General features: G+C 37.1%; 1 non-coding gene across 1 annotated transcript; it reads left to right on the forward strand.

The window, feature by feature from the left end:
* The first annotated feature begins 1657 nt into the window (after positions 1-1657).
* On the forward strand, positions 1658-1730 carry TRNAR-ACG (transfer RNA arginine (anticodon ACG)). The gene has a single exon. It is a non-coding gene; the product is annotated as a tRNA-Arg (tRNA).
* The last annotated feature ends 17098 nt before the right edge of the window (positions 1731-18828 follow it).

Here is an 18828-nt window from a genome sequence, read left to right on the forward strand (position 1 = left end):
ATTTTAGAGGAAAATATTTTCTCTCAATTTTAATAAGAGAGTGTCATGTGACACATTTAATTATTAAATTAGATAGTAATATATGATACATAATATAGGTAAATTTTAATTTCAATTTTAATTTTAATATTTTAATTTTAATTTTAATACAATTAAAGAATACTATGTTGCACTTTTTAATTGTCAAATTCGTAATTAGTCATTGATAATGATAATGATATATAATAGAGTGATTGAAGGAATGAGAGGGATAGAAAAAGGAATAAGGAAAAACTCTTTAATTTTAGAAGGAAAGATTTGATTTCAATTGTAATAAGGGAGTGACATGTGATACATTTTTGTTATAAAATTAGTGAGAAGGAGAGAAGAATTTTTTAATTTTAAAAGAAAAGATTTGATTTCAATTATAATAAAAAGATAACATATGGCATTAGTTATAAAATTAGTAATGTATAATAAATATAATAGATTAAATGAAACTTACTACCATGACAATATAAAATATAAAATGAAATATTTTATGAATTTAAGTTATATTAAATTTAATTGCTCCATGAATACAGAATAATGTTATTGAGATAATTTAATTTAATTGTTCCATGAATGTTGACCATAATCAGTTTTATTCCCAAGTTTTAAACGTATTTCAAATTGGTTTTTGAGTTTTATAATTGTAAATCAAGTTTTATAGTTGTGTTCTTTGGGGAAAAAAAAGTTTTGGAGGGACGTAAGAATAAAAACAAGACACAAGATATTGTACTTGTTTGGGCGCTATTATTTTGATAAAAAAAATATTTTTTTAATAAAAAAGAGTTTTTTTTATTTTTTAGTGTATTTAATAAATTTTTAGTAGTAAAAATAAAAGTACTAAAAAATAAAAAAAATCATCTTTTTTTATAAGTTGTAATTTATATTTTTTTAAAAGATTTTCTTTCTTAAAAAAATATTTTTTATGTAATAAATAAATAAAAAAGTACTTTTATATTGTTATACCTAAATACAATTGACAAATAAAAAGATTTTTCTACATAAAATATCTAAATATAAAATTATTTTTATTTTTTTATAAAATTTTTTTAAAAAAAATAACTCAAAAAAAATATTTTCTTAAAAACTCATCCAAACAATACAATTATTACTCTAGATCGCCGACCATTTTACACGAATTTAGTGTTAATTGAGACTGTGTTGAAGAACATTCTAATTTACTAACTAAATATACTAAATATAATATTTTAAACTGTTTAAACCGATAACTACAAAAATTAGTCACCAGTTTGAAGTTTATTATTTTATTACATTTAGAAATTTGCTTTTCATATATCTAATTTTATCTAAAACATTTCAGAAAGCTTTTTTAAAATTATCTAATCTATTTATCTCTCAGAAAATAGTTATTCCAAAACTAAGTATCTCAGAATTTAATTTAAAAAACCTGAAAAATGTAAGCTAATAAGTTTCTGTATGATTCATTAGTGAAATACTTAACATGCATGTACAAGGGAACATTTTGTTGCAACCTATTACAAAATGAATGTAAAATTGTTTTGCAAAGGTGATGTTGGTTTCGCACTAGGGTGGTGTAATTTCTTTAAGGTTTTGTTAATTACTTCAAACTTTTACAATTAACTGATGTATTTTGTCGTCTTCATAAGAGGACTCCATGGCCCAACGGATAAGGCGCTGGTCTACGGAACCAGAGATTCTGGGTTCGATCCCCAGTGGAGTCGTCTGTTTTACTTTTTCAGCCTCAACTTTCGCTTTTCAATTTGTTACTTTTTTTTTTTTTTGGTAATTTTTTACTCATTTTTTTACTGTCCTAGATTCTCTTCACACGATCCCTATTTTATTTTTAAGTCTTCATCCAGACCAGAAAACTAAAATAGTAAAATGTAACCTACTATAATGGGCTAAACAAATGGGAATAATCCATCAACAATAAAAACACAAATATCAACGTTCAAGGGACCTCTAGCAATGGCAAAAAATAAAAGAAGTTCTTACCAATAAATAAATAAATAAAAGGAGTCCTCCAGCACAATTATACGAATAACTGATAACTGAAGAAAAAAACATTATGATGAAGACCAAAAGCCCAAAAAGACAATATTATGATATAGTAATAATAAAAATAACAAAATATATGTACAAAAAAAAAATAACAACAAAATATGCGAACCAAAAACAAAAAGACTACACAAAAAAAATAAAAATGATAAAAAGTTAGAATTTTTTTTTAATTAGATTATAAGTAATGAATTCTTTAAAGGTGACTTAAATTATGTGTTATACGTTGTTGTGGTTTTTTATAAAATGTGAGTGATATTTTATCTTTTTATAAGTAAAATAATATTTTCTTACAAAATATTTTGATTTTTTATAATTAAAATAATATTTTTTTATAAAACATAAGTGACATTTTGTCTTTTAATAACTAAAATGATATTTTTTTAATAAAATATCAATAATATTTTATCTTTTGATAATTAAAAAATATTTTTTTACAAATCATTATAATAGTATAAAATACTAAAATAATCGAATATTCTTATATTGCATTATGAAATTATCTATATGTAAAAATTTTAATCGAAAAATTATGTAGTACTAATAAAAGCAACAACAGAAAAGATGTCTTAACGATTGAGAAGTTTGGTTAATATTACGTTTTGCTAAGGACATTAGTTGATAATTCAAAAGTAAAAATTTACAAAAATACATGCAGCATTCATATTAAAAACTTAAAAACTTACCTTTTATATAAAATTTCTAATTTTCAATCCTTGTTAGCAAACTTGATAAAAATAAAAAATAACTTTTTTTCAAGTTTAATATGAACAAAACATGGGTAGTGTTACGATGGGTAACCGGAGATTAATGGGCTGGACTCGTTAGGTTGACCCAATCGTCTAAAGAGGGAAGCCTTCGAAGGGAATCACGTTCCTGGGCCTCCGTCCGATTTGTGAGTATGAATGAGCGGGGAGTGGTACCTGCAAAGACACTCCGATGCCTAAGTTAGCAAGGGAACAAGCAGGTCTAGAGAGTATTGGGACTTAGCGATACCTGAGGAGTGTCATTGTATTTATAGTGATGAACTCATAACCACCGTTGGAGTAGTTCCACCATTTAAGGGGAAATAACCATCCCTTTATCTTAGGGAAGTTGGGATATGGCTCCTGGAAGTGGGTGGAGAGATTTTAGGGGCAGTTACTCATTTAAGTGAGTGCTTATCTGCCAGCTAATCTTCGTTCCCGACTTCTTTAGAGCAAGTCGTGGCAAGAACCGACTTCGTAGGTCAGAGGTCGGTGTAGGGTGAGGCCCAATCCCTTGGATTGGGTCTTTCGTTTGGACCTGGGCCTTAGCGTTGGGCCAGGGTATGAACAATGCCCCTACTCGAGCCCAATTTCTTTTAAGAATTGGGGTCGAGTATTTAACTCAGGGCCATAGCCGACCTGATAAGGAACCGACGTGATGTTTCAGAACCGACGTGTTTTAAAAATTCTCAACAGTCGCGTCTAATCAAACATCGCGTCCGTTAGGGATTTGTGTATTCATACGCGGGAATCAGTTACATTGGAAACGGTGCCTATCTTTAAATGACGGCTTCCGTTTTTACCATTATGCCCCCAACGTTTTTATAAATACTTTTTCCTCTCTTTCCTTGTTTCGTTTCTGAAAACTTTCACACTTCCTCTCCTCTGTTCGGAAGAAGCTTTTGCTCAAAGGAATTCTCCTTTCTCTGCCCCTATCCTTCTTCAAGTAAAGGTTAGTTTTCCTCTACTCTCTTTTTACGAAATGCTTTCGCTTGCATGTCTTTTATTTTAGAGAGGAGGGTTGGTTTGTAGGCTTCTGTTTGATTCCAGGCCCCTTAGAGACCATGTTTTTTATTCTTTTCCTTTTTTCCTTTGTAGGTTTCACTAATCCTTTTTAGGAAAAAATGTCTTCCATAGAAATTCTGGCTTAGTGGGTGGATGTCACGGTTCTGGGGGAAGAACCTTTTGTTGATACCGATTTTATCATCAACCTTTGCACTCATCATAGGCTCTGTACCTCTGATGAGGATGAGCCAAAGTATGAACTGCTTGCCCCGGGTCCGGAAGACCGGATTTGTTTCGGGAGGGCTTCTGAGGCGGTCCCTCATTTTTTCTATATGTATGAGAGTATGATCACTCGCCTAAGCATTTTTCTGCCTTTTTCTGATTTTGAGATTGCTGTTTTATGTCATTTCCGTGTTGCTCCTACCCAACTTCACCCTAATTCCTGGGGTTTTCTGAAAATTTACCAGTTTGTCAGCCACGCTTTATATTTTCCGACTTCTTTGATGGTTTTCTTTTTCCTTTTTCACATGACCAAGCCCTTTAGTGGGCAAAATAACAAGCAACAGTGGGTGTCTTTCCGAGCTATACAAGGTCGGAGAGTCTTCACCCTTTTCGATGAATCCTTCCATGACTTCAAAAATTACTTTTTCAAAGTTCAAGCCGTAGAGGGTCACCACCCCTTTTTCCTGGATGAGAATCTTTCTCCTTGCTTCCCTCTGTATTGGTTAGAGGCCTCCCCCTGTAAGAAATATAGTTTGGAAGATTTGGATGAGGTGGAAGCGGCCATTGTGGGGTTCCTCCGAGAAGTATAGGGGAGGGCCCCCTATCTGGATACCAAAAAATTTCTTCAGGGGTCGCCGACCTTTGTCCAGACACAACTAGGTAGCCTTTTATTTATCCTTGTCTCCGACTTGTTCTTTACTGACTTGTTTTTCTGATTTTAACTACCTCATTATTTTTTTTACAGAGATGGCGAAGAAAAATTCCCGGGAGTCTTACCAGCGAGTTTAGGAGGCCAAGGCGAGGTCCCGCGCCAGGGTCGGCAGCGCTAGGGCGGCTGGTTCTTCCCTTCCTTCCCCTCCCCCCTCTTCTCGCAATTTTTGGACCCCTGCTCAGCCCATTGTCATTTCTTCCTCAGCTTCTTCTCTACCGTCTCCTCCTCCCCGATCTTCCCCTGAGCCAGAAAAGAAGAAGCGCAAGACCTTGGAGTCTAGCTCTTCTTTTGTAGGTGAGGTCAAGGTGGATGCACCTCAATTCGTTCGGAAGTATATATATCCTCATACCCGTATCGGTATGGATGATGCTTCTGTACGAAACCACCTTACCATTCTGGCTCAGGAGAGTATCAAGGCGGCAGGGATGTGCACAAAGTTCCTTGATCTTTTTGAGAAGACTCCTCTTAGCTCTCTAGGTTCATCCTCGAGGGTTAAAGAACTAGAGAGGAGGCTTCTCTTATATCAAGGGCAGGAGAAGTCGCTGAGGGAGGAGGTCGCCAAGTTGAAGGAAGAGAGGGATGGTCTCCAGGAGAGGGAGAGGAAGCTACAGGCCCAGTGTTCCATGGCGGAGGGTCTGAGGGAGAAGGCACAAGAGAGTTATTCGAGGACCTCGTGGTGGTGAAGAAGGATATGTTGAATGCTCGTAATGCCTATACCGAGTTGGAAGACTCCATTGCTGACGGGGCCGAGGAAGCATGGAGGATCTTTAAGGAACAGGTCGGAGTTCTCGCTCCCGACCTGGATCTCTCTCCCTTGGATCCGGACAAGGTCGTCATTGACGGGGCTATAGTCTCTCCTCCCTCTCCCCAATATGTCACCGAGTCAGATTTAAAGACTCGGGGGCAGAGGATAATGGAGTCTCCTCCCCGACCAAAGGATGCTCCGAGTTTCTCGAAGGCTCCGGGAACCTCCACTCCTTCTCCTATGGACACTTTTCTCCCTGGTCCTGATGGCACTCTGACTACTCTTCCTGACTCTAGTGGTGCTCCGACTACTCCTCTCGGCTCTGGTGGTGATGTTCTTTGAAAAAATTGATTGTGGCTATATGGGGGCCCGGCCTGTGGGTCCCCTCTTTTTTAAACTATTTATTTTTATATTTGTGGTGGTACTTTGCTGACATTCTCTTTGGCCTTTTATGGCCGTTAACAAAAAATACCTTTTTTTGGATAAGGGTTTAAGTTACCTTTCTCTGTTTGTTGTGCACATGCTTTTCTGTTTGGGTTTTCGAAGAGAAACCTTTTGGGGTCTTTGTTTTGAAAAACCTTTTTCTTGGCTGACTGTCCCTTTCTTTAAGTTTTCCTTAGTAACTCGGGACAACCTTTTGCCTTAGTGCTTTTACTAGGTTTCCTGATCTCTTTTTTTTTTTGGTATTTCTTATACTCAACTTTTTTATTTATTGAGCTCTTATGACTTAGGTTATTCTTGTGATGCATTTTTTTTGTTTCTCGGTTTTTCCGACTTATGAGTCGGATTATCCGAGTTTCTCACGATCAACTTTTATAACCTCTTTACACCGACTTGTACCTCATCGTTTCATCCTGACGACCATCTAGGTCGGTTCATGGGATTTTCACACTTTGTCGAGCTTAAGTCGGGGCGTTTCGTAGAAAGAAAGAAAAACGAGAAGGAATTTATAAGAGATAAAAGATCTTTATTTATTTGCGAAGGTACTTTTACTGCTACTAAGGGTTTTTTGCTATCTATGATCCCTTAGTCTCTACTGTGATGCCTTGTTAAAAACCCCCTTCAGAAAAAACCCTTTTCTTTTGGGAAAAAATCATGAAGTCGGGAAAAGAGTACATCAGGGAGTAGAGTTCGCTTTTAACTATAGTACCTTTTCATGTTACAAGCATGCCACAACCTTGGTAACTCGGTGCCGTTTAGGTCGGTCACCTTATAATAACCTTTTCTTAAGACCTCACTAATTTTGTATGGTCCCTTCCAATTGGCAGCGAGCTTTCCTTCCCCCGATTTGTTGACTCCAATGTCGTTTCTGATCAAGACCAAATCGTTTGGGGTGAAACTCCTTCGAATGACTTTTTTGTTGTACCTGGTAGTCATCCTTTGTTTCAATGCTGCTTTTCTTATCTGGGCTTGCTCTCGGACTTCGGGGAGCAATTCAAGCTCCTCTTTGTGCCCCTATATGTTTCCGACCTCATCATGGAGGATCACCCTTGGACTTTGTTCGCTGATTTCAACTGGTATCATGGCTTCTACGCCATAGACAAGTCGGAAGGGTATTTCTTCTGTGGCAGATTGTGGCGTCGTCCGGAAAGCCCATAACACTTGTGGGAGCTCCTCAGCCCAAGCTCCTTTTGCATCTTGTAGTCTTTTTCTTTAGTCCTGCTAGTATGACTTTGTTAGCTGCCTTGGCTTGTCCATTTGCTTGTGGATGTTCTACTGAGGTGAACTGGTGTTTGATATTCATACTGGCCACTAGGCTTCTGAAGGTAGAGTCGGTGAACTGGGTTCCATTATCTGTAGTAATGGAATAGGGTATCCCATACCTTGTGATGATATTTTTGTAGAGGAACCTCCGACTTCTCTGGGCTGTGATGGTGGCTAATGGTTCTGCTTCTATCCACTTTGTGAAGTAGTCCATTCCCATAATTAATTATTTGACTTGTCCTGGGGCCTGGGAAAAAGGACCTAACAGATCCATTCCTCATTTTGCGAAGGGCCATGGAGAAGTTATACTGATGAGCTCCTCGGGGGGAGCCACGTGGAAATTTGCATGCATCTGGCATGGTTGGCACTTTTTCACAAATTCTGTGGCATCTTTCTGCAAGGTCGGCCAATAGAACCCAGCTCGGATTACTTTTCTGGCCAGTGACCTGGCTCTGAGATGGTTTCCACAGATCCCATTATGAACCTCCTCTAATACTTCAGTGGTCCTTGAGGTCGGTACGCACTTCAGCAATAGCGTTGATATTCCTCTTTTATAGAGGATATTTTTCACCAGAGTGTAGTATTGTGCTTCCCTCCGAATTTTCTTGGCCTCTTTTTCCTCTTTGGGGAGGATGTCGAATTTTAGGTATTCGACCAAGGGATTCATCCATCCGAGGTTTAGATCGATTATTTCAAGGATATCTTGTTTGTCCTCTGCTTTCACCACAGAGGGTTCTTGGAGAGTTTCCTGGATCAGGCTTCTATTATTCCCCCCTGGTTTAGTACTTGCTAACTTGGAGAGGGCGTCTGCTCTGCTATTAAGATCCCGAGTTATATGCCTGATCTCGGTTTCTGCTAAGCGCCCAAGGTGTTCCAAAGTTTTTTCCAAGTATCTTTTCATATTTGGGTCTTCGGCCTGATACTCTCCATTTATTTGGGAGGTCACCACTTGGGAGTCACTGAATATCAGCACTTTGGTTGCACCGACCTCTTCTGCTAGCTTAAATCCTGCAATCAGGGCTTCATATTCTGCCTGATTGTTAGAAGATGGAGATTCAAATTTGAGGGAAACCTCTATCTGTGTTCCCCCTCCATTGGCTAGTATTATGCCTGCACCGCTTCCTGTCTTGTTTGAGGATCCATCTACGTATAGTTCCCACATAGTTGGCTTTTCCTCTTGGTCTCCCGCGTACTCCGCTATGAAGTCGGTGAGGCATTGGGCCTTGATCGCTGTCCGAGTTTCATACTTTAAGTCGAACTCGGAGAGCTCTATCGCCCACAGAACCATTCTCCCTGCAACATCCGTCTTTTGGAGGATTTGCTTCATAGGTTGGTTTGTTCGGACTCTTACCATGTGGGCTTGGAAGTAAGGCCGTAACCTCCGTGAGGCTATTACTAAGGAATAAGCAAATTTCTCTAGTTTGTGGTACCTTAGTTCGGGGCCCTGTAGAACTTTGCTGGTGAAGTATACTAGATGTTGTCCGACCTCGTCCTCTCTTATCAGGGCTAATGCGATAGCTTTGTCTGCTATAGACAAATATAGGACAAGGTCTTACCCAACTAGAGGTCGGGTTAGGATTGGCGGTTGGCTCAAGAACCTTTTGAACTCCTGGAATGCTTCTTCGCATTCTGGAGTCCATTTGAACTGGCGTCCCTTTCTTAGTAGAGAGAATAATGGAAGGGATTTTAATGCTGACCCTGCCAAGAACCTGGAGAGGGCTGCAAGTCGACCATTCAGTTGTTGAACCTCTCTTAAGCAAGTCGGGCTTTTCATTTCTAGGATGGCTTGGCACTTGTCGGGATTTGCTTCGATCCCTCTTTGGGTTAGCATAAATCCTAGAAATTTTTTCGCCTCCACTGCGAAGGCGCATTTTGCGGGATTTAGCCTCATCCCATGCGACCTTATAGTGTTGAAAACTTGCGAAAGGTCTGTTAAGAGGTCGGTTTCTTCCTGGGTTTTCACCAGCATGTCGTCTACGTAGGCTTCCATTAAGTTTCCGAGGTGGGGAGCGAACACTTTGTTCATCAGCCTTTGGTACGTGGCACCTGCGTTTTTTAATCCAAATGGCATGACCACGTAGCAATAATTTGCTCTAGGCGTGATGAATGATGTCTTTTCCTGGTCTGACTTGTACATCGGGATTTGGTTGTATCCCGAGTAGGCATCCATAAACGACAAGTATTGATACCCCAAGCTAGAGTCCACTAGAATATCAATGCTTGGGAGTGGATATGGGTCCTTAGGACATGCCTTATTCAGATCGGTATAGTTGACGCACATCCTCCACTTGCCGTTTTGCTTCTTGACTAGCACTACGTTTGCTAACCATGTCGGGTATTTAACTTCTATGATGAAGCCGGCTTCCAGGAGTACTTGTACCTGTTCCTCCACCGCTTGGGCTCGTTCTGGGCCGAGCTTACGCCTTTGCTATTGTACAGGTCGGGACCCCGGATATACTGAGAGCCTGTGGGACATAAGCTCGGGGTCTATTCCTGGCATGTCGGAAGCTTTCCAGGCAAAGAAGTCGGAATTGTCTTTTAAGAGCTTTATCAACCTTTGCTTTAGTTTTTCTTCTAAATTAGCTCCTATGTTGGTATTTTTTCCTTCTTCTTCGCCGACCTGTACTTCTTCAGTTTTTCCTCCTGGTTGTGGACGCAGCTCTTCTTTGGTTCTTGTGCCGCCGAGCTCTATGGTGTGGACTTCCTTGCCTTTCTCTCTCAGGTTCAGGCTTTCATTGTAGCATTTCCTCGCCAACTTTTGGTCTCCCCGTATTGTTGCTATCCCCGCAAATGTCGGAAATTTCATGCAAAGATGAGGGATAGACACCACTGCTCCGAGTCGATTTAGGGTAACTCTGCTAATCAAGGCATTATATGCTGACCCTGCGTCGATGACTATAAAGTCTATGCTCAGAGTTTTGGATTTTTCCCCCTTTTCGAAGGTCGTGTGGAGGGGTAGAAATCCTAGTGGTTTTATCGGCGTATCGCCTAATCCGTATAAGGTATCGGGGTAGGCTCTTAACTCCTTTTCATCCAACTCTAGTTTGTCAAACGCGGGTTTGAAAAGGATATCTGCTGAACTCCCTTGGTCTACTAGAGTTCTGTGGAGATGGACATTTGCTAGGATCATGGTTATCATTACTGGATCATCATGTCCAGGGATTACTCCTTGCCCATCCTCCTTTGTAAATGAGATGGTGGGGAGGTCGGGTGATTCGCTCCCGACCTTGTAGACTCGCTTGAGGTGTCTCTTGCGAGATGACTTGGTAAGTCCTCCTCCCGCAAATCCTCCCGAGATCATATGTATGTGTCTCTCGGGAGTTTGAGGTGGTAGGTCTCTTCTGTCCCTATCCTCTCGCTTTCTCTTCCCATGATTGTCCGACCTTTCCATGAGATATCTATCAAGCCGACCTTCTCTGGCCAGCTTTTCTATCACATTTTTGAGGTCGTAGCAATCATTTGTTGAATGACCATAGATCTTATGGTACTCACAGTACTCGCTGCGACTTCCTCCCTTTTTATTTTTAATGGGCCTGGGAGGTGGCAGTCTTTCAGTGTTGCAGATTTCTCTGTATACATCCACCATGAAAACCTTTAGAGGAGTATAAGAGTGATATTTCCTTGGTCTGTCGAGACCGACCTCCTCTTTTTTCTTGGGCTCCCTCTCCCTCTCTTTAATTGGGGAAGGGTGCCCAGGTCGCCAGCTCAGCTCTCGTAATCTGGCATTCTCCTCCATATTGATGTATTTTTCAGCTCTCTCTTGTACATCGCTTAAGGAGGTGGGGTGCCTTTTTGATATGGACGGCGAAAAGGGGCCTTCTCTAAGCCCATTTACTAGCCCCATAATGACTGTCTCAGTGGGCAGGTCTTGAATATCCAGGCATGCTTTGTTGAACCTTTCCATATAGTCCCGTAGAGGTTCTCCGACCTCCTGCTTTATTCCTAGGACGCTCGATGCATGCTTTACTTTATCCTTCTGGATGGAGAACCTCATCAAGAACTTTCTCGAGAGGTCCTCAAAGATGGTGACCGACCTTGGAGGGAGGCTATCAAACCACTTCATCGCCGCTTTCGATAGGGTGGTCGGGAAAGCTTTGCAGCGAGTTGCATCAGAAGCATCAGCCAGATACATCCGACTTTTGAAATTGCTTAGATGATGCTTCGGATCTGTGGTTCCGTCATATAGGTTCATATCAGGGCTTTTGAAGTTTCTTGGAAATTTTGCCCTCATTATGTCCTCAGTGAATGGATCTTCTCCCCCAGGGGTGATTCCTCTCGGTTGCTACGGGAGTTCCGACTTCTAAGGAAAGATTCTAGCCTCAAGAGTTTTTCCTCTAACTCTTTTCGTCGCTCTATTTCTTCCCTGAGATTTCGGTCTGCCTCTCGTTGTCGCTCTAACTCCTGTTCCAGCTGTTGCAAACGACCTTAGTGGCCATGGACCAACCCCATTAGCTCGGCTGCATGGGGTGGTCCTTCCTTCTCTGATTCGCGTCCCTCTGAGGAGTTTACCTTCGAATTTTTTAACTCGGAGGTGCCTTCTCTTTGTTGGTCGCTGGCTCCCTGGTGGAGAGTTAGGTCCGCGTCGTTGTTTCTGGTATCTAGGTTTTCTTGTTCAGAATCAGACGCTGTATGACCATCTTCGGGTGAATTGTCCGCCATCACTGGTTGATCTCTCAGGTCCCCGGCAACGGCGCCAATGTTACGATGGGTAACCAGAGATTAATGGGCTGGACTCGTTAGGTTGGCCCAATCGTCTAAAGGGGGAAGCCTTCGAAGGGAATCACGTTCCTGGGCCTCCGTCCGACTTGTGAGTATGAATGAGCGGGGGGTAGTACCTGCAAAGACACTCTGATGCCTAAGTTAGCAAGGGAACAAGCAGGTCTAGAGAGTATTGGGACTTAGCGATACCTGAGGAGTGTCAGTGTATTTATAGTGATGAACCCATAACCACCGTTGGAGTAGTTCCACCATTTAAGGGGAAATAACTGTCCCTTTATCTTAGGGAGGTTGGGATATGGCTCCTGGAAGTGGGTGGAGAGATTTTAGGGGCAGTTACTCATTTAAGTGAGTGCTTATCTGCCAGCTAATCTTCGTTTCCGACTTCTTTAGAGCAAGTCGTGGCAAGAACCGACTTCGTAGGTCAGAGGTCGGTGTAGGGTGAGGCCTAATCCCTTGGATTGGGTCTTTCGTTTGGACCTGGACCTTAGCGGTGGGCCAAGGTATGAACAGGTAGTATTGTAGTTGAGCACAGAATTTAGTTGTTAAATTTCATACATTTCATTTGAATACTTTGAATTTACATCATGCGTTTAGAATGCCGTTTACGTGTCTTTACTATCTTTGTTTTATTTTTATAAAGAGAACAACAACGTGGGTTAGCCTAAATGAGAAAAAGGTTTAATTATTATATATATTTCTATTGTTTCATCGAATTTTTAATTAGGTCTTTATATATTATTTTTAATTGAGTCTTTATACGTTAAATTTTTTTTAATTTATTCTCTATCATGACAAAAATATTTGAAATAACAGAATATTTTGTTAAAAAAAATATTCTCATAATTAGGTTAGAATACCTAATTGAGAACACTTCCATATTTTCAAAATACCAAAAAAACCCTTAGCATTTTGTCTCAAAGTTAGAAAACCCTAGCCAACCCTAAGTTCTTCTCCGAAGTTCCCGTCTAGCCAAGTTTCTCTTCCGTCGCATTGTTGTGGTGCCGTCGTCTGTGGCGTGGTCGTCGTTCGTCGCTTGGTGGTCGTCGTCCCTTTACGTTGTCGACGGGTGCTTTGCTATGCTCTGCTCGTCCACCATCAGTGGATCCATTGCCTCCCTTCACCGCGCCGCGCCTCCGTCTCGCCCTTGCTACTTAAACTGGCTCTGCAACAACAGTTAATGTTTTTTTTTTCCAGTTTTTTAAGGTTAATTCTTTAGGTTTAATCATATGTCAATTTTTTTTATATAATAGTTTATGAGCTGATTGGAAAAGAATATGGTACTGGTTGAATATCTATTTCTTAAATTTATTTTTTATTTTTTTTATATAATGGTTTAGGATTTAGAATATGGATATATATGTAGGAGTTTTGTTAATTGTTGAATTGGTTTTGCTGATTATGAATTTTGTTGATTGTTGATTATTATTGCTGTGATGATGCTGGTTTATTAGGGTTCTTTTTCCTTTTTTTTTATGTAGTGATAGGAGATTTGGATTTCTTCATAGATCTACATCATGGTAAAAAGTTTTAGAAAAAATAACCTGCTTGGCTTAGGCTATTGATTGCTAGGAATTTCTTTGTAAAATTGATTTGGTACTATTTTATGTTTTATTACAACGTTTGGAGCCTTGTTGTGTAGCTGGCTGCAACAATACAATTTAGTACATTTTGGTATGACTTTTTTAGATGATGGGGTTTGAGCTTTAGATTGGGTTATGAGTGGTTCTGAAGGGGTTTCAGCTGCTTTATTTTTATGATTTTATTTAATATGTAGAGTTTATGAATCTTTCTCAATTATGGTTCTTGCTTCTTAGTTTTTTGTTGCGCATAGTAGTCTTTTTTATTTAAATTGAAGCCATACTTTAACATTTATAGGTCTGAGATTTGAGTTTGAATTTTCTGCTAAGCTGGAGTCAAGCTGAATCAAGATGTCGTGGGTTATTTTGTTTGTGCCTTACAACAGGAATTGTGTTCGCTTGGTGGTGTTTTTTCGTGTAATTTTGTACTTTATTTAGCTGAGGTTAGCTATTTTGTGTTGCCATTTATTTTATAAATGTTTTCCTTTTAACCCAGGCTATAATTTTATAAATTATGATGTTAAGAAAATGCATTTATTACCATATGTTTTTTCCTATGATTTTTGCTTAGTTCGCAAGTGGAAATGTGTAAGCAAGTTTGTAAGTTGCTGTATATGAAGATATATACTGAATAACACTGCTATTGTTTTTCTCTTTTCATGCCATTTTGTATATGGGGATTTCTCTTTATGTCTGATGTTTTAATATATTTTCCTTATGTTGTAGGTAAAGCTCCATTAGGTGTAGAAAAACTGCTTTTATTAGTACTCTCTTTTATTTAACTATCAAAACTGTTGGGTTGGTTGAGAATGAACTTCGTGCCATCAATCAAAAGAAACCGAGCTGTGAGGAAAGTTGGGTAGGTTAGAATGTGTGTTGGAAGAGGAAAATTGGAAAGAAGAGAAAACAGGTAAAAAAGAGAAATCTCAGAGAAATATGAACTTATTATAGATGAAAAATAGGGGTATACAAGTAATTTCACAATTTACTAACGTTTTTTTACGTTTAATGTTAACAGGGACTAAATTGAAAAAAAGTATAGGAACTTAATTGAAAATTCAGTGAAATTATAAGGACCTGCAAAGTAATTAAACCGGAAAAAAATGACGGACTTTCAATCAATGATGATCCAATCAAGTGATGGTGGGATATCATAAAAAATTCCGATACTTAAGACAATAAAAGTTAAAGAGGTATAATGATTATTGTTAAATAATATACTTTTAGGTGGATCATGCATTTTATTTATGGCATTTGGAGAAAAATCCAAAGAGAAATCCGAGTAGGTTTGTTCTAAATAGGATTTTTGTGTGGATCAGATTAAGCATTTATGGGTCGGCATGGTCTAGAAGTGGAATTCTTGGACTAGCTATTTTCTTAAACCTAAAATGGTAGATTTGTCGTAAATTGTGTCCACTTGAAGTTGATACTGTTAAGAATTTTATGTATGGTTTTCCACGATAGAGTGGTTTGCTAAGGTTCATGGCTGCACATAAGCGTTACGGGAGGTTTTCCACCTCATGCACTTTGTCCACATGGCATTTTGCGAATGGTGATGCTGACATGATTATGCTTTTGTTTGGGATATAAAGTGTTAGTGGAGAACATGAACGTTTTTTTGAGTGCAATGGTTTTGCTAATGTGGTAGGTTCATTCGTTTGCTCCATCTTATGAAACATTTTGCGGAAGTTATAAGTGACCATTTTCAATATTCTTCTGTTGTCATATATTTTCATCATTTTTGAAAGCTTCAATTGTCTTGAAGGAAAAGGCATAGTATTCTTCAATCTTCATTTTTGCTCATTTCTAATTTCGAGTAATTTTTGTCATTTATGAGTTTTTATATTTCTTGCAATTTGTTTGCTTTTGTTGCAATCATTTGGGGGTGTTGTTACTATATTGGCTCATATTTTATCCTCTGTTATTTACAAATAGTGGTGTGATGGATATCATTGCCTTCATGTCATTTGTGTTTTAAGTCTTTCTCTTTCTTTTTCGTTGTCTTTCTTTTATTTTAAGTGTAGAATTGTGTTTTGGCATTATCTTTACCTATGTTTGTTTACTATAAATGTGGCATGATAAGCTTGACTACCAAGGTTGTCAAACTCGCGAGTCTAGGTAAACTCGTGGAGCTGACCTAGACTCGTACGAGTTTACCTGTTATAAATTTTTTTATAAAATATATATATCGTGTATAATATATATATTTAATCAAATATAGGCATTCAAACTTAATAATTTCAACATCAAAATACATAATAAATTAACATAATACTACAATTATAACAAGTACTCTAGAACACATATTCAAATTCTTCACAAGTATGCATCTAGTTCAACATAAAACACAGTCACACAATCAAAACTTTATATAACACAATCGAAAAAAAAAAAACAACAAAGCGACAATTAATTGTTCTAATAAACTAAAAGTCTAAAACTGAAATCCTCCAATATCTTCATCATCCATGGCATCAACATCATCATCTTCACCATCTTCATTAGAAACATCATTTCTTTCAAGTTCAGGTTCGACTCAGCCAACATAATCATCATCATTCACATGTTCATGATCTTCCTCCATTGAATTTTGTTGTGGATTCCCAATGAACTCATTCTCACATCCCTCACCCATGTTGTATTTTTGTCCCTAAATCAACAAATCAACAAAATACAAACTAAATAATTAAGCAAAAGTACCCACTTATCCTTGTTAACAAAGTTAATAAATTAAGATTTCAGAGTTTCAGATTCAACAACAACTAATTAACACTAACAAGTAAGAAATAACAACTACAAATTCAGATTTAGGATATAAAAACTACTTTACAAGTGAGTTGTAGTTATGGACTTATAAGTTAAAGTTGACAGACTACACAATATAAAGAAAATAAAAACTTTAATTGCATAGCATTATGCTGAGCAAAAAAAAGGACGGAATGGAGACAACACCTAAACACCAAGACTAAAAACCACAAAATACCATAATGCATAATGCATTCCTAAAAAATTAAAGCAGTAAATACTAGCACCTAACAATTTTTTCCCATGGCTGGAGAAGGTAAAGCTTAATTATTTGGCATCAAATAGAAGAACAAAGAAATACAAATAAGTAAACAAGATCTGCTCTTGAATACGGGAAAGAAAGCTATAGAAGAAACTCAGATTCAATAACAACAAATTCATATTTCAGAGTTTCACACATTTAGATTCAATAACAACTAATTAACACTAACAAGTAAGAAGTAACAACTGCAAATTACAAAATGCATCAATTTAGAACAGACTAAACTTACTAACAAGTAACAACTACCAAATGCATCAATTCAGTAACTAATTTTTTTAAAACATACCTGAAGCTAAATCTGAATGGCTGAATGAAGTAGGCTCAGCTGACACATGCATTGCTGTGCTGTGCTGTGCAGACAAGCGACGGGCTGACACCTGACAGAACGAACGGTGGAAGCGCGATGACTGGCAGAGGATATGACGAGCGACGGCAGTGTGGCGGATGGCAGAGGCTCCACAAGTTCACGTTCTTCGATGCAGAATAGGGTTAACACAGAGTAGAAAGAGAGAGTGAGAGTGAGAGAATGGTGGAGAGGGAGACAGTGTCGAGCTATTTAGGGAACGGCGAATGGCAAATGGCAGTGAGGGACGGACGGCGGCGAGGGATGGACGACGAAACGCGAAGACCAAAGAGAGCTTGGAGAAGAGAGTGAGTGCGAGCAAAGTGATGGGTTTAGCCGGTTTGGGTTTCAATGCTGCCTTCCTTTTTTTTATCCCGAAACGGCGCCGTTTTGGCGAAAAAGGCCAATTAAAGCAAACTTACTGACTCATGAATAGACTCGCGAGTTTGATCGAGTTTATCCGAGTCTACCCAGAAACGAGTTTGTATCCAAGTTAACTCGATTCCACTACCTAAAGACAAGTTTACGAGTTATCTCGCGAGTTTGACAACAATATTGACTACCCTATTTGCAGTGGGTTTACATTCTAATGTTGAAAAATTTTTTTTGTTTTAGTGGCGGAGAGGATCATCGTTCCATTTTAGCAACTAAGAATCTTGGGTAATTTTTTATTTTATTTGTTGAAGTATCTTTTCCATATGAGGGTTCCATTCCACTATAGGTGTTGTGGCTCATTTTCTTTGGATGTGTGAGGTGTTATTTTTTTGGTTGGGATTTGTCTTTATTTTTTCAAAACTAGTAAAAAGTGTACGTGGAGGATGATAACTACAAATGGAAGCTTATTTTAATAAAACTTTTATGAGTTATATGTGTGTGAGGATTGGTCTAATTTGTATATAGGCTTTTTCATTACAAGAAAATGGAACATTTGTAACAAAAAATTTGTATCAAATTTAAAATTGTTACAAAAAATAGTATTTTATAATAATAATTTGTGATTGTTACAAAAGAATAATGTTTTGTAACAACATTACAAGTTGTTACAAAACATGATAATATTTTGTAACAACCTGTTTTATTTTGTTACAAATTATGTTAGTTTTTGTAACGAGATGGTGTTTTGTTACAAAATATTGTAATATTTTGTAACAAAAAAAAGTCATTGCAAAAATTTAAAATATTTTGTAACAAAATATTTTTTATTTCAAAACCTTTAATTATTTTGTAACAAAAAATTAATTTGTCACAAAATTCAACATTGTTTGTAACAAGTTACTTAATTTGTCACAAAATATAAGTATATTTTATAACAAAAAAATTATTTCAAAATGTTAAACACTTTGAGAGTAAAAAAATTGTTTATATAATTCTTTTTAGAATAATTTTATTTTGTTTCAAAAATTAAAATATTTTACATATTGTTTATATTTATTAATTTTTAAGAATTGTAAATATTAATTTTATATTCTTTTAAAAAATTAATATATAATTTTTATTAATAATCAAAATTTTAATGTTAACTAAAAATTAATTTGTGAAAGTTTAAAAAATTTAATTAAACTATAAATATAAAAGAAAAAAAACTAAGATACACAAATATAATTTAAGTAATTAAGATTTTTGTGTATTTTTTTATAATTGATTATTTCATATGATTTAAAATTAAAATTTAGTAATGAAAGTATTATATAATTTAATCTAAATAATTTTTATTATGAATAAATTATAGTTTATTTTATTAAATTGAGCTCTAAAAGATTTATTTAGAATGGTTAAATTGATTTTTATAAATTCTTTAATTTTAAGTTAATTAATGTTTAGGTATAATTTTTATTATAATTAGTTGTTTTATATAAATTGAAATTAAAATTTTAGTAATAAAAAATAATAAAAAATTATATCAATAATCTGAATAATTTAT

The sequence above is a fragment of the Arachis ipaensis genome, chromosome B8, assembly GCF_059453495.1.
Source record: "Arachis ipaensis isolate K30076 ecotype BB chromosome B8, ASM5945349v1, whole genome shotgun sequence".
Lineage (NCBI taxonomy): Eukaryota > Viridiplantae > Streptophyta > Magnoliopsida > Fabales > Fabaceae > Arachis > Arachis ipaensis.